Source organism: Pelodiscus sinensis, chromosome 5 (assembly GCF_049634645.1).
Source record: "Pelodiscus sinensis isolate JC-2024 chromosome 5, ASM4963464v1, whole genome shotgun sequence".
Taxonomy (NCBI): domain Eukaryota; kingdom Metazoa; phylum Chordata; order Testudines; family Trionychidae; genus Pelodiscus; species Pelodiscus sinensis.
The window spans coordinates 40538039-40561595 of record NC_134715.1 but is presented as its reverse complement, the minus strand read 5'-3'; the positions used below and the strand labels follow the sequence as shown (position 1 = coordinate 40561595).

Below are 23557 nucleotides of genomic sequence, written 5' to 3'. Positions count from 1 at the left end.
AGGGCATATTTTCTTTGACTCAGTTTCTCAATCTTCAGTATTTGCGGACCTTGAAAATATAACATTGATCTTGCTACAGATAATGGAAAACGTAAATACCCTACTGAACTCAATGCCTGATACAAAGCTCAGTGAAGTCAATGGAGACTTTTCAGTTGACACCATTGAGATTTGGATCAGGTGCTTATCACACTAATCCATATTCTGGATTTACAGATGCATAGCATGGATCAATAACTAGGTAGCTGAATCTGCCAGGTTTCCAGCTGCTTTGAGACTTGGATCTCTAATTCTACCTTCTTGTCCAGGAGAGAATACTTAGTTCTTTTGTTTTTACATTTTTCTTGCCTGTTTAGGGGTGTTTTTTCTAGTTGCTTTGCTATTTTACAAGAGGTTGGCTATAAGATACTAAAAATAACTGAGTAATTTTTTTTTGAGAAATAGCAATTAGATAACTTCAAATTTGGTTACAAAATAGCATATTGATGTGAGTGAATATCTTTTTCTATTGTGATATTTAATGTTTGGACCAGATTCTCCACGAGTCAGTATGATGCTGGATGCTAGAAGCTGATTTACTATGTTTGATATCCTGTTACAAAAGAATATCTGAAATTCTTGAGGCTGAAAGCCATTGTTTTTGACATCCTTTGAAAATCTATGCATGATTCTTCTCAGGCACTAATGTAACTCCATAAACTTCAATAGAGTTACCCCAGATTTATGCTGAACTAGAAAATCAGGCCCATTGAATACTCACTATTACAGGGAACAGTATATTTGTCCTTTTCTGCAAGGTCACTCTACATTCTTCTCCAGGGTTTCTAAGTTCTTTTTCAAGGATTGCAAGATTCAGGGTTCCCTTTTTTACTGTGGTACATTTCACTGTGCCCTTCCTTATGTCCTGTGATGTCCCTCTGTGATGAGGGCTTCTGTATCTGCAGTTTACCTCAGGCCTTTCACATCACAAACAAATATGTCACATAGCACAGAATGGCCTAAAGTGATAATCTCTTGAATTTCATATAAACTCACCAGGGACTTCTAGCTGGCTTTGGAAGTGTAGATTTTAACCTTTGCAATGAAGTTGAATCTCAGGGACTGTGAAGATATCAGTCAAACTCACAATCAATTTTCACTTGGCTTTTACATGACATTACGTTCATCAACATGATCTCTTTCTGCCTGCCGTCAAATATGGATTTACTTCTTCTATAATTTAGAGAGCAAATAATTGTAATGATAACCCACATAAGTGTGAAAGGTGTCTGTGTAATGAAATGAAAACTCTTATACCAGACAGTGGTTGTCCAGCAAGAATTCTTCAAATGTCTGAACTTCTTTGAGTATATAATCAGTAAGGATTTTTTAAGGAACAAACCAGAAATCATTCAACAGAGTCAGACTCATCCTACTTTATTCTGTCCTGTGTTCCGAAAATCATAAAGTGCCAGGTTAGATTTCCTTACCAAAATGTTTAACTTGAACAAAACAGTCATATAATACATATGATTTCCTCCCCCTACCCCGTACACATATGAAACTTATAACGGAGACAGTGGAAAAACCCAAAATCATAGTAACACTTTGTTAGTAAGAGTGCTAGTGAGTCACAGAACATTAGATTTACATCATATAGATGCATCACAGTAAAAAATTAATACAGAAACAATAGAACTCACCATCACATTGTCTTTCTGTACTGTTCAACAGGGATTTTACACGATCATATGATCTGCAAACCATGTACAATCTGCTTATTCCAGTTTATAGCATCCTGTTTAATGAAAGTGTAAAGTAGTAAAATATATTATGGTCAATAAAGTAAACACTTTTGGCTTAGGCATACTGACAGCAGTTGAACAACTTTTTTCAGAATCACTTTTAATGTAGAACCACACTATCATGTTGTTTTCTCTCTGTCTAAACCAAGGGTCTCAAATTCCCAGCCCTCTGGCTATTTCTGGTCAGAGCAATTGAGCAATCTGGCCCAGGGGTCTGATGGGCTGGGAGAGGCCTGTCAGTTGCTATTCCCCAAGCCTCATCCCTTCTTTTCAAGAGTGCCAATTCTGGGGGATGAGAGGGGCAGTAGCCCCTCCTGAGTTGGAACACCCGGATTTCATACTTGAGATCTGCTTAGAGCCCATGTCCTGATTCCAAAGGTAGTTCTTAAGTGCAACAGAGGTTAAGTTGCTTGTAGCTTTGCCTTTGGTGCAGGAAGTTTGATATAAAAAGAGGGAGGCAGGGTAATTAAGAATAACAAAAGACTGGGAGTTCAAGCAATTGAAGGATTGTTAGATCATCATGAAAACAATGCTGAGTACACCACTGTACCGTGTTGTGCTGCAGGGATCTGCATTTGGACCACTGCTATTAAACTTCTTATAAAAAAAAAAATGGTAAACTTGAAAAAGAGGTAAACAGTGACTAATCCACAGCTGACTGCAAAGAATTACAAAGGAATCTCACAAAACTGGGTGATTGGACAACACAAGGGCAGATGGAATTCAGTATTGATAAATGGAAAGTAATACACATGGAAAAATATAACCTTAACTATAGATATAAAAAGATGGGGGTCTAAAATAGCTGTTACCACTCAAGAAAGAGATCTTGGAATCCTTGTGGATAGTTCCCTGAAAACATCTGCTCAATATGCAGCGGCAGTCTAAAAACTAAAAATCTAATGGTATATTGGGAATCATTAGGAAAGGAATAGATAAGAAAAAATATCATATTGCCTCTATATAAAGTCATCACATTCCCACATCTTGAATACTGTATACGGATCTGGTCACCCAATCTAAAAAAAATACATTGGATTTGGAAAAGGTACAGAAAGGGCAACAAAAATGATTATGGGGTAAGGAACAGCTTCCATAAGAGAAGAAATTAACAAGACTGGGACTTTTAAGCTTGGAAAAGAAATGACTAGATTTGAGGGGATATGTTAGAGGTCTAGAAAATCATGATTGGTGTGGAAAAATAGAACAAGTAAATGTTGTTAATCCTTTCACTAACACAACCCAAGAAGTGGACCCAAATAAATGTATAAGCAGCAGATTTCAAACAAACAAAATAGGTGACAGGAGATGGCTCATGATGATTGTCTCTTCTGTTCATTCCTTTGGAAGCATCTGGCATTGGTCACTGTTGGAATATAGGATACAGGGCTAAAGGACCATTGGTCTGACCCAGTATGGCCATTCTTATGTTCTTACATAGAGCTGAAATGTATCTGCCCCCTGCTATAGCCCACTAGACCCCACTCCTCTTCCACAACTGAGATAGAGCCCAGGAGTCCTGACAGGATCTCTCTCCCATCCGCAGAGTTAGTAACAAAGTAAGAATATATCTAAAAATTTTAAAGCTAACCAGTATGTCTCAAGTGACTCACCATGAGATGGCAGAATATGCTAGTGTTAGAGCTGAGTGGGTTTAATATTTATTTTTATTTCTTTTATATAGGAATTAAATACCATGCTCCTGTCTAACTGCTAAGTTGTCTTCCAAAAAAGTAGAGTTTTCCAGTGCCTTAGTAGCCTCTGGATAGAGATGATTTGTGTGTGGTGGGAGGGCAGATGAGGTTGGCTTTCTACCCCCATTTGGTGCTTGGCTTGTACTGAGCATGCTCAGTAACACTGCAGAAACCTCTGTACTCAGTCTGCCCCCTCATGCTCTCACTCCCCTCACATCATGGCATGCACAGATCAGCCCCCCACCTCCCCAAAATCTGGAATGGAGCTCCCGTTTCCCACCACCTCCTCTATCCTTTCTCCAACATGGCACTCTGTCCTCTGAAGATGTGGCCTTGGGACTACTGGGGGGGTGGAGGCCTGTTCTCTCCCCCACAGGGAGAGGTGCCAGGGTGGTGGAAGAAAGGTGCAGGGCTTGGGAATCGGATTCCTGCTGGGAGTCCTGGGCTGCATAGTGCAATTGTTCTGGTCCAGGATGATCCATAGGGTGGGAATTTGAAATCAATGGGCTAAGCAGTCAAAAACTTCACTAATAATAACTCTTGGCCTGATATACAAGAACATCTCAATTACCTAGATAATAGTGCACTAGGTAATTAAGGTTGCAGTGCAGTAAGTACAAAATGAATGTAGAAATCACCAACAGACTTTTTGACATAGTAAAAATAGTTAAAAAAAAAAAAGTCCAGGCATTTGATATGTTAGCTTTACCTATCTGTTCTTGCCGTCACCCTCGTGTTTTGTTCATGTCAGTAACGAGCAGGTTAAATCCTTGCTGGGTGTGACCCTGTGTAGTATTTCGTGGCTTCAGACAAAACAGTGCAAAGCATTCACTTTTGTGAAGTTTTCAGTGTGTTTCTGGGAAACCAGACCGTAAAGTTTGCCCCAGGAAATTGTTTCATTGTGGCCAAGACTCTTGTTTACATATTTTTAATAAAGGAGTCCTTAAATGAGCTGTTCAATTTGCACACAAATTGCCCAGAGAGGGTATTCTTACCCTCTTCTGGAAAGCTTTGGCAATAGGCAACTTAAAAAATCAGTGGATTACAATTCAGCTAGAAAGACTCACTTGGGGGCTGAACATTTTGAGGGTTGGAAAGTGTACTCTGTCAACTCAAATACAGCTTTTGGCTTTTAGGATGAATTTCTCAAGCTGAGAGATTGGATTGTCAGCTTTAACTTTAAGTGTCCTCAGTTTTGTTAATTTCAGTCACATTATTTAAATTACTTGGAACTTTTTGTGGGGCTACCCTAGAGCAAAATAATCATGAGTCCTAGGAGAAAGATATGAGTGGATGCTCACAAACAAACATATTTTCTTTCAAACTGATTTTGGGAATAAGTACTGGATTAATGCCCTTGATGTGGGAAATGTCTGTTTATCTTCAAACTAGCACTAGCTGTTCAGATTTTCCCCACACTTCATCAAAATGTGTCAGTGATGACCTAAAGACAGGCAACCTCTGCAGGTCCATATGTAACCTTTACACTTATTATATCCTTTGCAGTCCTACCAACAATAGCAGAGTTACAATGTAGACATTAGTCCAGTAGGACTTGACAATGTGCTGGATATAAATCATACTGACTAGCCAAGAGCCTTTAATTGCTTGCAGTATGTTCTGGATTCAAACCAGCAAATGGCTCCCTATCCCATTTCCAAGTCTGAATCATCCTCTGTGACTATGTGAATCTTCCACTCCTGTGCAAAACTGGAGTCATTCTCTCACAGGTCCAAGAAAGAGGAGGGTCAAAGAAACCTGTATCTTCTCCTTTTCTGAAACCAGCAATGAATCCACCAACAAAACAATGCACCATTATTCTGTATCAACTTCTGTGCATAGCTGTTTTTCCAAGTATGCAGCCTTCATAGAATTCTAGGGCTGGAAGAGACCTCAGGAGGTCCTCAAGTCCAGCCCTCTGCCCAAAGCAGGACCAATCCCAAAGAAATCATCCCAGCCAGGGCTTTGTCAAGCCAGGAGTTAAAAACCTCTTGGGATGGAGATTCCACCACCTCCCTAGGTAACCCATTCCAGTGCTTCCCCATCCTCCTAGGGAAATAGTTTCCCATTATATCCAACCTAGACCTCCCTCACTGCAACTTGAGATCATTGCTCCTTGCTCTGCCATCCATCACTACAGAGAACAGCCTCTTTTCATCCTCTCTGGAACCTCCCTTCAGAAAGTTGAAGGCTGCTATCAAATCCCCACCCCCTCACTCTTCTCTTCTGCAGACTAAACAAACCCAAATCCCTCAGTCTCTCCTCACAGGTCATGCGCTCCAGCCCCTTAATCATTTTGGTCATCCTCCGCTGGACCCTCTCCAATGCGTCCACATCCTTTCTATAGTGGGGGGCCCAGAACTGGACACAATATTCCAGATGTGGCCTCACCAGAGTCAAATAAAGGGGAATAATCACTTCTCTGGATCTGCTGGCAATGCTCCTCCTAATGCACCCTAATATGCCATTAACCTTCTTGGCTACAAGGACACACTATTGACTCATATCTAGCTTCTCATCCACTGCAATCCCCAGGTCCTTTTCAGCTGAACTGCTACTTAGACATTCGGTCCCCAGCCTGTAACAATGCTTGGGTTTCTTCCGCCCCATGTTGGACCTCATCAGATTTCTTTTGTCCCAATCACTCAGAACCCTATCCCTGTCCTCTTGTGTGTCTACCTCTCTCCCTCATTTAGTCTCATCTGTGAATGTGCTGAGAGTGCAATTCCTGCATGCCCCAAGCCCTGGCTCGCCAGCGCTAGCAGCATCAGCAGCTTGCTTAAGTGTCAACTTATCCTTTACAGGAACCAGCCATGGGAGCAGGGCAAAGCCCCACCTGCTCCTCCAGCAAAGAAACCAAAAGCTGCTTTTCCAACATTTAAGCAGAGACCCCAAACGGAGGGCTGGTGGCCACAAAAGGAGCAATGGGGCTACTGCTGAGTGACAAAGCACTCTGTTTCCTATCTCTCCCCGGCTACTTATAGTCTCACTGACTCTTCAGCAGAGAGGCAGGAATCCTGGGCCAACTCTCCTTCATTACTTCCCTGCCAGTAAGAGGCGATTTAGGACTTAGTCGCATAATGCTCATAACAGACTGAGCTCCTCGGACAGAGGGTGGTGCAGAAATGCAAGGTGGTGATCCTAAAATGCTTCTTAGTCAGCCTCAGTTTGCCTGAGCTGAAGTGCTAATCCCAGCTGTGACACTGACTCTATCCCTGGCCTCTGGCATGTCACTTACCTCCAATGCCTCAATTTTCCCCATCTGTGAGAGGAGGGTATTTACACTGGGAGGATGGCAGATCAAGCCCCAAGTGCTTTGCAGATTAAAAGTTTTGCATGTGAGCCAACTGCTGCTGACTCTGTGTGATGTTGACCTGACTCCGTCATTGTGCTGTTGAATCTGGGTGGCAGAATTTACCTTTTTTTCAAAATGATGATACCTAGAACCATAATGGCTATTAAAGAGTCCTGGGGAGGAGTTTAAAGATAGTGGTTCTGGGGAATTCCAGGTGCATCAGCTTGTCTGGGAAACAAGAGAGAACTTTGGAGGGGGGCCTAGCTTTTGGTGCAGAATGGCACAAAGCTTCAGCATGAAAGGTCCTGACATCAAGATCTCACAGGATCTGTGTAGATTTTGAATTCTGGGTGCAGAACCCCCTACTTGTACCATGTTTGTGGGAAGAAACAAGGAGAGAACTAGTTCCCTTCCATCAACTTAATGGAGATATTGGTGCAAAACTCTTCTCCCCATTCTCTTGCTCGGTGTATTTAATTCTTCTTACCTGTGAAGTGGGTAGATTCTTCCTTCTCCTATACTTGGTGCTTTGGGTGTTAAATAAGACACCTATGCATAAGTTTACCTGAGACTTGTTTTTCATTTCAAATCACTATAGCATTCAGTGGGAGAGATTGAGCATGAATTTTATTTTCCATGAATAATGAATTCCAGACATCCTTCATCTGGGAAGGACAGTTTATTAAAATGGTCCAGTGTTTCCAGTCTCTTTTAAAAATATCTTTTTGTCTGACGGAAGTTCAGGAATATTCACTTAATGTTTGTAAACTTTCTGTGTGGAATAAAGAAACAAAATACATCAGAACTGGTTTTATTTATATGAAAAGAAGCACAATTACGTTTCAGTGCTAATGTTGATGCTATATTGTCACTAGAGGGCACTCTGGCTCTTCAATCTCTCTTTTCCAGGTTTCACTTGCAAGGAACAAGAAATCAGTATTTCTTTTTCTCCTGAGGGTTTTTTATTTCAAGTGCAAAAATATTACAAGGTCATAACCAAATACCTTTAATTATTTGTATGTGTTTATCAACAGTTGTATGCCAATATCAGACTGCAGCCACGTAGCGTATTCTGTTACAATATGTAAGGCTGGCCCCATTTGTTTTGGAGTAAATTGGTGAACTCTTAAAATGGGAAGAAAAATCACTTTTTTTTTTTCTTCTTTCCTAGAGAAAGTTTCTTTAAGATGGTTTGGTCAGCAAGGGACCTCTTTGGCATGCTTTTTCTGGGGTCTTTTAAAGTAATATTCTTTCAATGATTGTAAGCCCGATACCTTTATGATGTAAAATATTGTATATAATCAATAATGGGATTTGTTTTAACAAATATCTGCCAATCAGTCAGCTTGTTCCACTTAGTCAATAAGCAGCACTTCTGAATTGTGAGAGCATAACATATTCGGGCATTTACTAAGATTAAGATTCAATATAGAGGGTCTGATTTTGTGGTTATATCAGTTTTACATTTTGAATGGTGCTACTTTATTCATTTTAGTGGAATTATTCCTAGTGTTAACTTGTATGAGATCTAAGAATTAGGTTCAGAGGACCTCATTTGTTCTTGGTGTGACTTCACTTAAGTTTTACCATGTATGATTTTGGTCCAGTCTGTGGTGGGCACTGCATACTGTACAAATTTTCTTACCTTTTTTCTAATGAAAAAATTAAGACAACATTGGACCATTTTTAATTATTTTAGGAGGGTTTCCCCATTTCTTTCTGCTGGGTGCCTTCACCTTGCTTGGTATTAATACAGACTTCAGCCAGAAAGACACACTTTTGATTTTGGTGAGCAGTAGTTTAATGTTATATACCCAACCAACCTCCTTTTAATAAGTCCTGTTATGGCTCTCTTCTTCCTGCCCTTTGAGAAGTTCACACTGTGGTCTCATTGCCTGTCATGTTTCAGCTTTAAATAGAAACAGCTGTTCTTTTTCAGGATAGGACAAAGGCACCTGAAGTTTCCATAATTTTTAAACTAATTTAAAAAGTGACCTAGACGTTTCATTACTAAAATTGTGAGTGTGTATGCATGCCTATATGTATGCAGAGTTCTCAAAGAATTTGCATGCTAAATTTCACCCTGGAAATATAGGTGTACTTTATAGCCAAATTACAAGCTCTTTCTCATAAATTGTTGGAAGGGGATCAGGGTTGCTTTTCACCATTGGGAGGAAGTTAGACCAGCACTTGTCAGGTTAAAGAATTAGATGGAAATAGAGTGTCAGTAAAATATTCTACCCCCCAGGTTCCCACAATGTGAATCATGGGGTGAAGAGCTGTCACGCTGTGTGAAGGGCTGGCAGGATTTTCATTCAAAGATGAATATGCTAAAATTTGCATAACTATTCCAGAATTACTCAGTGGAATGGAAAATGTATTGCATCAGCATAATCATGGGGTGGGTTTGGCGTATCACTGTTGTGGAAGTATCTTGTGTACTCCGAGAAGAAACTATGGATAGTGATGTTTTGATTGGTTGGGGAGTGTGTGTAGGGGAGGTTTTTTTTGGAGTACAGAGGCACATTAAATTTCCCCCCTTTTACCTCCTCCTTTCATCAAAAGCCTTGTGCTCCATACAGTTGTTTTCTCTCTTGTCCATGAGAATCCATAATTTTGCCAGCAGAAGTTGTGAAAAAGCAGAGCAAGTTTCTCATGTTCCACTTGGGCTGAGCCTGCTGCCTTCTTGATATTCCCAATGTCTGCCAGCCAGGAGTTAGGGCCCTACTTGGGTTCCAGACTCAGAGGTAGACTATAATTTTAGTTTGTTTTTGGCCATACAGAGAATTGAGAAGTAGAAGTCTACAGTGCTAGTAAAATCTGGCTGTCTGATATGGAGCCAATGGATGAGAAGTCAACATCCAAAGATTATTGCTAGTATTCTGGACACTGCCTTTATTTTTTTCATCAGAAGGTCTTGTTCCTCTCCTGATGTAGCTTACTGTTTTCACTTCAGTATTCATGCTTCTTTCATCACACTATCAGTTCTTGTAATGAGTTTATGGTTTATTTCCCATTGAAATGCCATTTCCAGATATAATCTGGACATAAACCTCATGGGATCTAGGAAAGATTGGTTTTCAAAGAAGGACACTACCACAAAATACTGAAATAAAGAGACCCACGTCTCAGTTGCCTTAAGGCTTCTTCATATCATTCTAGCAGCATAAAGGAGCTGCAAAGGAAGCCGATTTTGCCCATTGTGTAATCTGGAGGGTTTCCCTGCATAGAATATGGCAGATACTGACACAGCCAGAGTTCCCATAGTTCTGTTTCATGCAGCAGCCATACATGAGCAGGTAAGTAAAGCAAAGCTGCCCTGAACCTTCAACTTTCACTGGGGTCCAGAGGTAAAATCACTCTTTCCTCAGCAGGGCCACTCTTTGTTTATAAGCATTTCTATGATGCTTATCAGCACATGACAGAGATAAACTTTCTATGCCTCTATGTCCCTTTTGGTAATAATAATTTAAGTGACTTGCTCATGGTGCACCTGGGAATGAAACCTAGATTTCCTGATTCCCATCCCACAAGACTGTCGTTTACTTTCTAGGTCTTGAACACCCTCTGAGCTATATGTGCTTTGAAATACAATGATTGAATCCTCTCCCGTATTCATACGTTACACACTTGTGTAATAATCTTTGTCCAAAATATGCCTTGTGAAATATTATTTGAAAACAAATGACTCATCAGTCAATAATATCATGGTAAATGCATGTACTGTAGCAATATTATATGTAAAGTTAAGAATGCCTTTGGAATGATGTTGGTAGCATGTTAAAACCATGGCTCCATTTTTGCAGGTCCTAAATAAAGGAATGTGTTTTTTCTTAGTTTTCATATAAATTGTAAACAGGGTCCTCAGACTGTAAGAGAGGGAAGATAGGAGACAAGGAAAATCGGCATTTCAGCAGAGATGAGGAGAAACACCATGCATGTTTTTTCACCACTATACACCATGTCCGCTATCCATCTCTGTTTTCCATTGAAGATGACAATATAAACAGACTTTGGGAGCAGATCCTGATCTGGTATATGGTCTGCTTGGTTGTTGGAAGCATATGGTAGCAAGTTTACCTTGAACCAAGTCTAGTTTTTTTTTTTAAGTTTAGAAAGCATTTTATCTTTATTTCTCTTGCAAGCATTTCTGACCTTAATGCCTTATACTTGTAGTCACTTGAATTTTCTCTCAACTTAAATGACTTGTTTTATTCCTTAATCCTCTATTATGCCTTGTTTGGGTAACTTCATTTAAGGTAGCAGATTGTGGTGTGTAGTTTAACTTATAAGGGCTACGAACCTAATATAGTGTGACTGTCCAGGAGAGTGTCGGACAGTGCAACAGATAGGTTTTTGTGAGAAAATATGGGACCTTCCAACAGTAATCAAGGCTGTTGAAAGCCAATGTGTAGCTGATATTTGCTAACAGGCTGCTGGGATCAGAGTTGCTGGACTGGAGTTGTGGCTATACACAGACACTCAGGAGGTGATTTGCATGCTGTTTGTGAGGAGCTCAAGTTGGGAGCTTCAACAGAAAAATGTTATAGAACTCCCAAAGTTGCAGGACAGGGCTTGGATTGTACCTCTAAGAGTCTAAAAGTAATTTCTAAAAGTAATTTGTCATCCAAAGTCCATATTGAGGCACCTATATAGGTAATCTGATCTCTGAAAGAGCTGAACACTCAGCAGCTCCCCTTTACATCTGGTAGCTCACAGTTGCTTCATGCTTTGTCTAATAGTTCTGATTTGGTCTACTAGCTCTATTGTGAATACTTGCTTTATGAGAGTCCGATTTTCAGATAAGTGGAGCGCCTAAAACTGACTGACTTCACATTGAGTCTTATTTACCTCTGAAGACAAGGACTTAAGCAGATTTTAAAAATCCATTCTGAAGATTTCTATTGCATTGTCTGTGTAATATAGTCTCATTTTATTTATGCCATAACCAATCGGAGTAGGTACCAACAGATCCTTGAAACAAAGCATGGCTATTTTAATACTCTCAGGCTATGTCTAGACTTCGGAGTTTTCCCAAGATACCAGAGGTATCCCGGAAAAACTCCACCACGTCCAGGTAATGTGTTTGCTCTTCCGACACTTTTTGTGGAAGAATGGATGTGCTCTTTTGGAAGCCTTTTCTTCCTCATGCCGAAAGAGGAGATTTTTCCAAAATGTGGCCCAGTGTAGACGGGACAAATTTCAGAAAAGCCTCTTCCGACAAAACTATCGGAAAAAGGTAACAAATTGCAGAGTGCCATTTGTGTACCTTTTTCCTATAAAAAGTGGCAGTGGATTTAGCCACATGAATTAGCAGAAGACCTTCAGCTCCATGGGCTCTTCATGAGCTGTGCTAAGGCTGTCAGATGCCCTTCATAGATTGTCCAGGCCACTGTTGTTTTGCTTCTCAAAACTCTGTTTCAAAAAGATAAACAAGACAATATAATGTGGCAAATTGTTTCTTGGAGGAATTTCATGGAATACATTTTATATCTTTAAATTTTCTGTAATAAAAACATGTGTCAGGTAAATGAGAACACAAGAAATATGAGGTAATTTCCCTCTGGGATACTGAAAAAGTTATGGGCTATAATGGCATCTGTGGAACCGCTTTCGGTACTCCCTTGTCTGGTTTGTAATTTTCCTCATGGACACACATCTTTTCCATCTTTGGGTGACATAAAGTTAAATAGCATATGCCTGATAAAACAATGTTGTGTACAATATTCTAAAAAGATTAGCCATATGAAGGCTACCAATTAATGTGCATTTGACTCATGTTTAAGGATATCGGAGTTTCTGGTAGCTAGGTCATTTGTGCATCAGTCTTCTGAAAGTATGACAGTCTTTGAGGCTTCTCAATTCTACCTTGATCACTCCACAATTTATATTCCATGTGTATATGCCAAACAGTGTGGTTATTGATTCTCTTTATTTTATTTTGAAAACCTCTCAGTTCTTGACATTGATGTGACAGGATGATGGGGCCTGTGACTATTGGTATCACAAAGATCTTTTCAGCTGAGGTTCTTATGCACACAGAGCATAAAGGAAATTCCCCAAAACATCAAAAGGGTGTTACCAAACTCAGGGGTGCCAACAGCTTCACTAGGCCTGTGGGCAAGACGGGTGGGGGGGGGGGAACCTCGGGTGGAAGGGGCAGGACCAGGGCCCTCAGCACCGCTTGGGCCATGGTACACTCCCGCCTAACCTTCAGTGCTGCCTGGAGTGCACCTTGTGGCACTCCAGCTGTGATTTAAAGGATCCAGGACTGCAGGTGTTGCAGTGGCGGCAGCCAGGAGCCGCGGGCTCTTTGGCAACTGCCTGCTTTGCTTCTCCCCCAGTCAGTAGACCTGACCAAACTTGTGCCTATATCTGAGATAGTGGGATTTGTATTTACAGAAGGGTAAAACTCTGCTTTCTCCCCTGTCGCTGCTGAGGATCATGTTGTTCCTCAGTTACTTGGTTATTGATACAGAAGACAGAGGTTTGAACTGAGATGTAGGCTATAAAGCAACTGAAAGAAAGTGAAACAATTCTATTAATTCAAAGCACATTTTGCCTTCTAAGAATAATTTTGTAGAACGTTCAAAAGAAAACCACCCTTTCTTTGCTTCCCCAGGCGCCCCTTTGTTGTAGCAACAGAGCAATGCAGTATTGCTGGTTATCTCATTTTGGACTGCGGCAAAAGCGCATACAATCAGGTTATCTTGAAAATCCCATGTGTTGAATATGGCTTGAGAGCTCTTATAAAGCAGGGTGAAATGATATATTTTTCTTAGAAAAAGAAACAGTGTCAGGAACCATCAGAGAAATGTACAGATACTTTCTGTAGGATTTCCAAATTTCAGCAGAATTGTTCTACCCTGAATAATGGTAGGTTCAGTCTTTGCCAAAATGCAGCTGGGCAAATCCATTACTTCCCATATGGAAAGCAACTGTTCAAGTAAATTATATAATTATACATTATAACATCGCTTCTGTCCAAAACCTTGGGCTGTTGCAGGACTAAGCCAAACTTTTTTTTGCTATAACTAGACCTCTTTGCTACACAATCAAAGCCATAAGGGAGTAAACAGTTTCATTTTTTCCTTTTGATTCCCTCTCTATTCCCTTCCTCTCGACTCTTCCCTACTGTATTTTATGATACGTTTAGTATTCTGGACAGTGAGTTAGTCCTTTTGGCTTCGCTGTTGGCTGTAGGTCCCTGTAACATGGGAATAGCAAAGCTATAAGGATTTTGTGCTGTAGAAGTCTTGGTTTTTCATCCAGAAAATTCATCATGGCCTTGACAGAGGAGATCCTAAATGACAAGAAAAGGATTAAACTAAAAGGAAGAATCTGAAAAATAAGCAAAAATTGCACTGCATTTGGAACAAATAATACACTAATCATGCTTAGCAAGCAGTGTATTTTTCTGAAGGATCTCAAAGCCCTTTACCAAGATTGGACTGGATCCACTGCTACTGAGGCAGAGAAATAAGCATTTACAAATTACACCTCCCTGTACCAAAACAAACTTCTGGCTCAGAAGAATGGCCAATGTTGTTTAACTGTAATTAGGGCTTCTATGGGCTCTATTGAATGTGGCCATTTGGAGAAAGTAGTGAGTGCTTCAGGCCACATTCCAGGCCTGCCCCCTCCCCCGGTGACTGTAAGCCGGCTCATCTTTGGACACAGGTTCCCACAGGTTTATCCACAGGTTCCCTGCATCTTAATGGCAGAAGCTTGCTTAATCCAGAGTCAAATGTAGTCTCTTTGGGTATGTCTAGACTACATGCTTCTGTCGCCAGAGGCATGTAAATTAGACTACCCAACATAGTCAATGAAGCCCGGATTTAAATATCCTTGGCTTTATTAAAATAAAAATGGCCACTGTGCTGTGCTGGCTCAGCTGATCGTCGGCACAGCGCGGCAGTCAAGATGCGGATCGGTCGACAGGGAACGCAACAGATGCATGTAGTCTAGACATATCCTTAGCTACTAAGCTTCACATCTCTGTGAGGCAGGTAATCACCTTTTGGATGGAAACATAGGAGCTACTTAGCAAGCACATAGCAACAAAATCCCACTGTTTTTGAGGAAATGAATGGCCAGGGATTATGGAATTGCTTATTTCAGGAAGCCAAGAAGGACAGGGATAGGCCAGGGTCTATTGCATATTGGAAATCAGATATCTGTTGTTCAATCTTTTGTTGAAATTGAACTTAAGTGCAGGCAGTATCAGTTCTAGCACTGCTTACCAGGGACACTGTTCTTTGTTCTTTTATCATTAGTGGCATATTGCCTTTTCAAAATATCATCATTGGTTGACATGCAAGGAGTTATGAGCTAGGTACAAAGAGCTGTATTCTAGCAGCCTTACTTCCTTTATACAATGTTTAAGAGAAAGGAGGATGCAGATTTTGGTAGCATTTTACACTAATATAGAAGTTACACAAATGTAAAGGACTGCCCAAGATTGAAAGCAGTGGAGAATCACAGCCAACATCATTATCTACTATCTCTACAAACGCAAAGTGACCACATAGTGGCTGTGTGAGTTCACTGGGGAATTTCTGTGGCATAAGGGATTTTCTGTGGAAGATGCAGAGCCAATGGAGAAGTCAGCTGATGTGCCTGAACATGCTGTCAACAAGGACTCCTATTTAAAACTGTAGCACTCCAGTAGAAAAAGGTTTCTATTTCTTTGAAAATGCATGTGGGTGGGAGGCAAGAAGTGAGGTGTGTCGAGGACTTAAAAAGCTCTCACAACACATACTATAGCTCACAGACTTGCCCCTTCTCTCACTAGTTTGTTTTAAGGTACCATCTTATAGTGGAATAAGGGAGTTAATCAGAATAACTGTTTTTCTCTGAGCAGCTGTGAACAGTTGGACTCTGAAGTCATCTGTGACTGGGCCGCTATATTTTGCTGTAAATGTTCATCTCAGTTTAAACACAGAATATGCAGGCTGTGTGTTTAGGGAGTTCCTTAGAGACTAGAGGAAGAAGGAATCCTTCAGGTGACAGAGTGCCAATGGGATTGCTCCTTTGCACTGGGTCCTGCTCCATTAGGATTTCCTTAGGATTTGGCTGGTCAGCCCAGATAAATGCAGACCGACTGGCTGTGCTTCTCCCGAGGTCTGCCTAGCTCTTCCAGTACATGTTTGGCCACCATGTGTCTTCACTTTTTGTTCAATAGACCCATATTGGTTCAGGCTTGAAGAAGAGTCAATGGGAGGGTAGGAGAATAGACAGATCTGTTGATGTGGGGGTGGGAAGGGAAATTGCCCTCGGGCCCGGAAATTCAAAAGGGCCCAGGACTCCCAATGTTGCTATGCTGGCAGAGGTGGTGGCCTTTAAATTGCTGCAGGAGTGCTGCATATGTGCTCCAGAGAGGCTAAGGGCTGGGTTGGAGGGGTGTAGCATGGAGCACTTCAGGTAATATTGCAGGCCAGCTGACTCGGGCTCGCTCCTTCCGCCTGAGGCCCCACCTTTTTTGGGAACACAGAGCTAGCTTCCCTCCCTTGCCCAAGAGCCCAGGAAGTCCTCTGAGGAGAAGTGGGGAAATATGGGAATGTTGGTGGCTTTATGCAAATTCTATTTTTTATTTTTTTTAAATAAGATTCTGGTTTCGTGTAACTTATTTTCCATTAATTTAAATTGCTGTTTTCAAGAGGTAGAAAAGTTTTTAGTTTGTGACCTAACTACAGTAAATGGAAGCTTGTACTATGGAAATAAGAAAAGTTCTAATTTAAAATTAATGCTTTTCCTGCTTCTAGTTTTAGTAAGAGGAAAAAATTTGTAAAAGAAAGTGGAGTAACCCTGGAGTTCTTTTGAGAGCAAAAGAAAGTCGTATTTGTATTGAAGAGATTCAGGGGACGAAAGAAAACACCATGTACTGTATTCACCTCTTTGGTATTTGATTGGGAGAAGTGATAAAGCATTGGAAGAGATCCCCTGGACTTGTTAATTATGCCTGACACATTTCTAGAAGTAGACACTGAAGATTCAAGACAACCTTCATAATTATGCTCTGGAATGGCTTATAAATCATGGAAGTCCAAGGATTGATAGACTGTTGTCCAGTCACACTTCTCTATTACATATAAGCGCTCAAACCCTCAACTTTGCAAGCCAAAGCTACTGTATTATGGATGAGACAACTGCAAAAAACTCATGTTTCCTGAATGGAGTGCAGCTAGCCAAATGGGCAGGTGTCACAGTACTGAAAGGAAGATCTATCATCTCTGAGGAATTAAGCTGTACCATAATTAAGCCAGCAATTACAGCACAATCCTTAATTACTCCTATTTCATCCAGGCCCACAGTTCATGTTTTGTCCTCGTATCATGTTTTGTCCAGGGAAACTGATTTTCTATACTATGCCAGTGGAGTTATTCCAAATTTATAATGGTTTAAATGTTCAGAATAAGATCTAGAGTCCTCTAACAGAGTGCTGGAAAATTTATTAATCATTCCTGATTTAAGCAATCTGCTTTAAGACAGATGGTATTTCCTGAGCATTAATGACACGTTGGAATGAAATAGACTTTGGAACTAGAATTTTCAAAGGCACCTTAAGGAGCTGAGCACCCTAATTCCACTGGTGTTCAATGGGGCTTGGGTACCAATTTCAGCACCCTTTGGCACTGCTGAAAATTTCAGTCTTGTTTTCTTTCTTGTTTTATGTTTATATTGCCACTGATTTTTCTGTCACTTTGTATATAAATCTGTATTGTTCCTGTCCTGATAATTAATGCTTATCAAATCATACAACTTATTTTCCAGTGTCCAATTGAATGTGTGTATCTATATGGATATAAAACAGGTGATGAAAAATTCTTACTCAGCCCCCTGACAATCGTGAAAAGTTAGCTCTGATTAAGGGATTTTAAACTGTTTTTGAATTTGTATCCCAGATCCACAGTAACATCCTATGAGGAGCAGAGTGCCCTTAATTCAATGAGTGTTCAATCCAGCAATTTGCAGATACATGTCTTTTGAGTATTCCTATAACTCCAGAGAACTTATTTTATTCTAATGAGCATCTCTCAAGGATACTTAACATTTTGTAGGACTGAGCTCTCAATGCTTACATATCTAACAAGCCATTATTTGTGGGAACTTCTTTTAGAATCAGTGAACACCTCTCAACTTAAATCCCCTGTACTGTACATATCCATATATGTCTATTGTCTAAGCCTACAAAGCCATTTAGTGATTTACTGAGTTCAGTTATAAAATCTTACTTTTTAAATGCAAACTACATGATGTTTAATATTAAATATATAATAAAATAAGTTTATTTTCCAGATGTTGAACAGCTCTGAGGGTTAACTACTAAAAATGACTTTTCCAGTAGCCAAGTGCACTGAACAATTTCTTTTCCAACCTTTAAGCTGCTTTCTAAGCATTAATCATTTTTAATAAAAGAAGTTCTCTTTTTTTAATTATTGGACCTATAATATTTATGTTTTATTCATGCAAGTAAATGGAAAACTCTATTGGCTCTAACCAATTCTGGTTTTCTTTAAACTCAGCTTTGACAATTAAAATAGCTATTTAATAAATTAAGTGTTTTATCGAATGATTTAACAAAGTATTCAGTTTTCATAATTTTTAAAACTTCTGTCCAAAAAGAGAGGCATTATAGAAAAAGCAGGTTGGCCTAGCATAGACCACCAACCAGTAAGTTTAGTCTAAATGCCATGGCAACACTAAGGAAACAGTCACTCTTTCAATATGGAGTATTTGCAATGTTTTGTGCTTCTGAATGTTGCATTGTATTCAACATCTTGTAAATATGGATTCCTGATTCATTCCTGCATTGCAGTTAATGGAGTTTCACCACTAAGTCATAGGCTTTAAGGATTTGGGGTTCAGTCCCATTTTTCAGTGTCATTCTGGGCCTGGTGAATGGCTTATGCTTGGACAAGCAGTTGGTTCAGATAACCAGGAATCATATTACAGATCCTGAAGTGTTACCTTCCGCAATAAAGGGAAATGTATGCTTTGGGGGGTGGGTACTGTCACTGGATTAGTTAAGGTTCACAGTAGAAAATCAAGCCTCTGATATATGCCACAAAAGCTATGTTTAATCATTGTGAGAATTCCAATGGTAATACATGTTAACCCATGCACTGTGGGTGATGGCTACATTTTATAAATATTAAATAGGAATAAACATGTGCACGGAAACAGTATTTGGCTTCTCCTTCTGATCTCTCCTTAAAAGGTCTCTCTTTTAACTTTCCTTCCCATTTAAATCAATCTCTCTCTTTTCTTAAAGCTATTTTGTTTTTTTTCCCTGTTTGCAGGGGACCCATCTGTTTCTTTCATTTTATACTGCCACCATGTAAGTTGATAGAAAAACACCCATTGGCAACAATGAAGTATGATCAGGACTCTTGTGTCCATGGCCCCCTTTTTTTCTGTCTCTGTTTTCCACTCTACTATTGCAGTGTCTTTTTTTTTTTTTTTTTTTCTGGGATCTGCCTAAATGTGTTACCAACCCTGCTAGAGGTACCCTTCTCCTCTCATCCCCCAGGCAGAAACAAAACCCTTTTTCTTATGCCACATTTTCTAATAAATATGTTTTTTAGTTTAGCAATTTATAGATTGAGCTGTATTTCTCTGTTAAAATATGAAGTTATTCGATTGTACAACCATATAAGGCAGACTCATCTCTGAAGACAATGGAATTGCATCAGGAACCTAAAATAATACACCAGAACACCTTGCTGAGATCCTTTTTACTTCTCTCCTGGTTTTACCTCATATGGTGCCTCCTCTTGGGAGGACGCTACAACAGCAGAAGTAACACTGCTATCTTGCAGCTTTAATGTCATGACATGCAGCTCTCTCAATTCCTCCATTCCGGAAAAATAGACTTCCCTGAGGCAATTTTATCTTCATAATATGAAAGAGGCTGTCAAACATTGTTTGGAAATGTCAGAAGAAACTGTCTCCACAGTCTCATATTGTTTAATTCATCACCACAGCACACAATCAATGTATAAATAATCTAATTATTTACTTTTAATATGTTTGATGAAATATATATTAAAAGTTAGAGACAATGCCAAGGAGGAGGATGTTTATGAAACAAAGTCAGTGAATGTGGGAGAAAAGCTTTGAAATGATTCTTACAGACTCCAGATTTGAGGAAGGAAAGGGAATAGTTTAAAAAAGAATCCTGGCCTGAAACTAATGGGTTCCTCCCTTCCCAGGAGGACTATTACATTTTTGAAGTCGTACATGTATATTTAGCATTTAAAAATGCATATGCTTGTGTATCTGGTCATTGTTCCTTCTAACCCCCATCTGAGAGAAATTCCTTTAATTTTTTTAGGAGTAAAATATTGTTTCTTACTATTTAATAACATAGGCTACGTCTACACTGCAGGCTTTTTGCACAAGAACTGTTTTGCACAAGAGTTCTTTCGCAAAAGGTCTCGCGCAAGAGTGCTTCCACACTGCCATGTGCTTTTGTGCAAGAGATGTACTTTTGCACAAGAGTGTCCATGGCAGTGTGGATGGTCTCTTGTGCAAGAAAGCTCTGATGGTCATTTTAGCCATAGAGGTTTCTGCGTAAGAAACCCTTGTTGCCCATCCACAAGAGCTCTTGCGCAAGAAGGCTTATTCCTCGTGGGGAGAGGAATAACTCTTGCACAAGAAGCCCTCTGTTCTGACACCTTACTGTAAATGTATTTGTGGAAGAATGCGAATGCAGTGTAGACGCGCCACAAGTTTTTGTGCAAGAATGGCCATTATAGACGTTATAGTATAGACGTAGCCTTAATGTTTTGTATAAAATGGGCAGATAGTGCATATGGCCTAGCTGAATGTAAGGTCAAAGTGGTGCTATATATTTTTTTCTTTATTCAACATCATATGTAACTGTGTAATGAAAAGAGGGTTTACCCCATGCTTAGAGTTATGGTCTCCCTTTATGGATCTTACCATACTGTTCTTTTTTCAGGACAAGCTGCACTAATAGCAGGACCAGAGTTGTTAGGGGTAACTTCAAAGAACTTTCAGAACAACTTAAGTTGTATTGTTGACTGTTGGTGTCACTGGGTCATTGTAGGATAGTCTGGCTGTTGTAATAAGTCAATAGTTAGCATTTACAAAATATAATAAGTGTTTACCTCTAGCGCCACAAGTTCTCATGTTCAAAACACTTTACAGACTTTAATTCTCACAATATCTCTGAAGTAACCTTGTTACCACCGTTTTACAGATGAGAAAACTGAAACAGATAACTGCAGGGCAATTTTCAGAGATGATGTGGGTGTGTTAATGGAATTCAAGTGCTCAATGGATATCACAGGAACTTGCAATTATGAGGGTGAGCAGTACTGAAATTTTGAGAGTTTAGATCCTGCTGTATGTGTGCAAGCTAGTTGGCCAGTCTGGCTCTACCAGCTATCATATGCTGACATGGTACCCAGCCAAACTGCCACATCATTCCTCTCCTGTTCTGGGCTCCAAATATGCTGTTGAGGCTGCTGAGTAATAGAAAAATACACTCAGGCCCAGGAAACATGCATCACACCAGAAACTCAAAATGATGAGATGGAATGTAATCTCATAAGTAATCCATAGCAAGAGAAGGAGAATGACTGGGAGCAATTGATTGACTGCATGCAAATCAATCACACGTCAATACACTGTGTTCACTTTCGTTTGCCTACATGTGTTACTGTCTTTTTATTTTAAGTCAGCATGGCAAGGGTTCTAGATGGGCTGGCTTAGGCTATGTCTACACTACATGGTTTTTCCAGGATACCTCCAAAATCCCAGAAACTCCACTGCATCCAGGGAACGTGTCTGCTCTTCTGCTTTTTTTTGCAGAAGAGCAGATGTGCTTTTTCGGAAGCCCTGTCTTCCTCCTTCCATGTGGAAGAAGGGCTCTTCCAAAAGAGGACATTTTTCTGAAATTTGTAGATTGACCAAATTTCAGACAAGCCTCTTCCAAAAAAACTATTGGAAAAAGGTACGCAAATTGTGGAGTGCATTTTGCGTAGCTTTTTTCCATAGGTCATTGTATTCTAGACATAGCCTTAGTTGTGCTTCTGACACAACCAAGTCAGAAGCACTTGGCTGCATATGGGGGAGCCTATAAATCTTTTGAAAGTGCTGACTGGGGGCTCCATGTCTTAATTGTGTTCTGGCACTCTCCTATTTACAGCACTCAGCCCCCAGAACTAGCATGAGTTTTGAACTTAGGTGCAAAAAGGTGCTAGGAACTCCCGGGCATCCAAATATACACTTCATTCCAGCACAATTGGTGACTTGAACAAGGTTTTGTGAATTCCAGAATAAGCAGCTACTGCAAGGTCACTTAAGGTATGTCTGAACTACAGAGTTTTGTTGGAAAAATGTCTGTTTTTCCGACAAAACTTGAGGAACATCCACAACGCAATTGCGTTTTCACAATTAAATCTAAAGAACAGAAGGCTTTTTACGGTATTGGTAATCCTCATTATGTGAGGAAGAATGTGTGGATGGGAAAGGTCACTTTTTTTTTTTTTTTTTTTGGAAGAATAAGGAAGAGGAAAAAGCACAGGTGCCCTGGTGGCCATTCTAGCCATAGCAATCACTGCTTATATGTGAGAGCATCCACACTGCCTGGACACTATCTCTCCAAAAAGTGCATTGCTTTTCCGATTTTCTTTTGCAGTGTGGTTGCTCTCTGTTGCAAGAAGTTTTTTTCAGAAGATCTCTTCCAAAAAATGCTTCTTGTGCAAGAAGCTGTGGTCTAGACGTAGCCTAAGTGACTCTAGGATGCTCCATGTAATAGCAGCTGAAAGGGCTGCTGTTCGCTAAAGTTCAGTTGTGCAACAGAATAGATGTCAGAATGAATTTGCTTGTAAATCAGGCTTTATATCAACCTCATCTCTCTGCAGGAAAGATCCTTCGACTGTGGTACTTGGCCAAGACATGGAAACACAAACAGTCTTCTAACCTCTTGAAAACCAGTGAAACACTGGCAGTTAAAAATCCTGGGAGGCAACATCCCATCCAGTCCGTGATCAGAATGCAGTCACACACGCTCACAGTTAAGCAAAGACAGCTGTGTGGGTTACATGATTTCAACGACTGGTTTGTTCACCATTCCAAAGGACCAATTGTTAAGTGCCAGTAATGGACCATGGTTATGGAGGTGATTGCTGTTAAAAACTGCCAACAAGACAGTTTTGAAAGGCTTTTTTTCAGTGTGTGTAGTATTTAAGAGGTGTGAGTGCAGCTGGAGTTGAAGCACATCTGTGTCAGAATACTATTTTATCCTTGGCAGCTGAATGCAGATCATCCAACCTGTGCAGCCATTGGAACATTGACCCCTCCATGTTCTAGTAGAGCAGATTATTGTATCTCTGGGATCACAGTGCTGCAAAATGGGTCAGTAGAATTCTCAATGAGTCAGATATATTCCAGTACCACAGAATGTACAATAAACTAGCACAGTTAGGTGAATGAGTGCTGCAAGAAATCTGGGCATCTCTCCATCTCAAATCTATTTGGCTGAAAGCCTCTGGATGGAAGATAGAGGGGGGGAAAAAAAGTCAACATTTTCTTTGTGGGAGGCTAAATTGCACAACTTAGTTACCTCCCTGAATTCAAGACAGCTCTTGATATGAGCCCTGGGGTATAAAACAAAAGGGAATCTATAAAATGAGCAAGAAAAATGAAACCTTATTTATTTTTTTAAAATATTCATAATATGTAAACAATGTGGAGGCTGTGTTGAGTGGTGGCTGCAGCTCTGGTCTTGATCTTTTGAGGACATACCTTCA

The 23557-nt window shown here is 40.1% G+C and overlaps 2 long non-coding RNA genes across 2 annotated transcripts in view; both read left to right on the top strand.

The window, feature by feature from the left end:
• The window catches only part of LOC142829578 (uncharacterized), a 32868-nt gene extending 13583 nt beyond the window's left edge, over positions 1 to 19285 (top strand). The window contains exon 3 of the long non-coding RNA XR_012904122.1: positions 16538 to 19285. This is a non-coding gene — a long non-coding RNA (uncharacterized LOC142829578). The remainder of the gene's footprint in view (positions 1 to 16537) is intronic.
• LOC106732604 (uncharacterized) overlaps positions 1 to 23557 on the top strand; it is a 332750-nt gene that overhangs the window by 47842 nt on the left and 261351 nt on the right. The gene's annotated exons all lie outside the window — the stretch shown is intronic.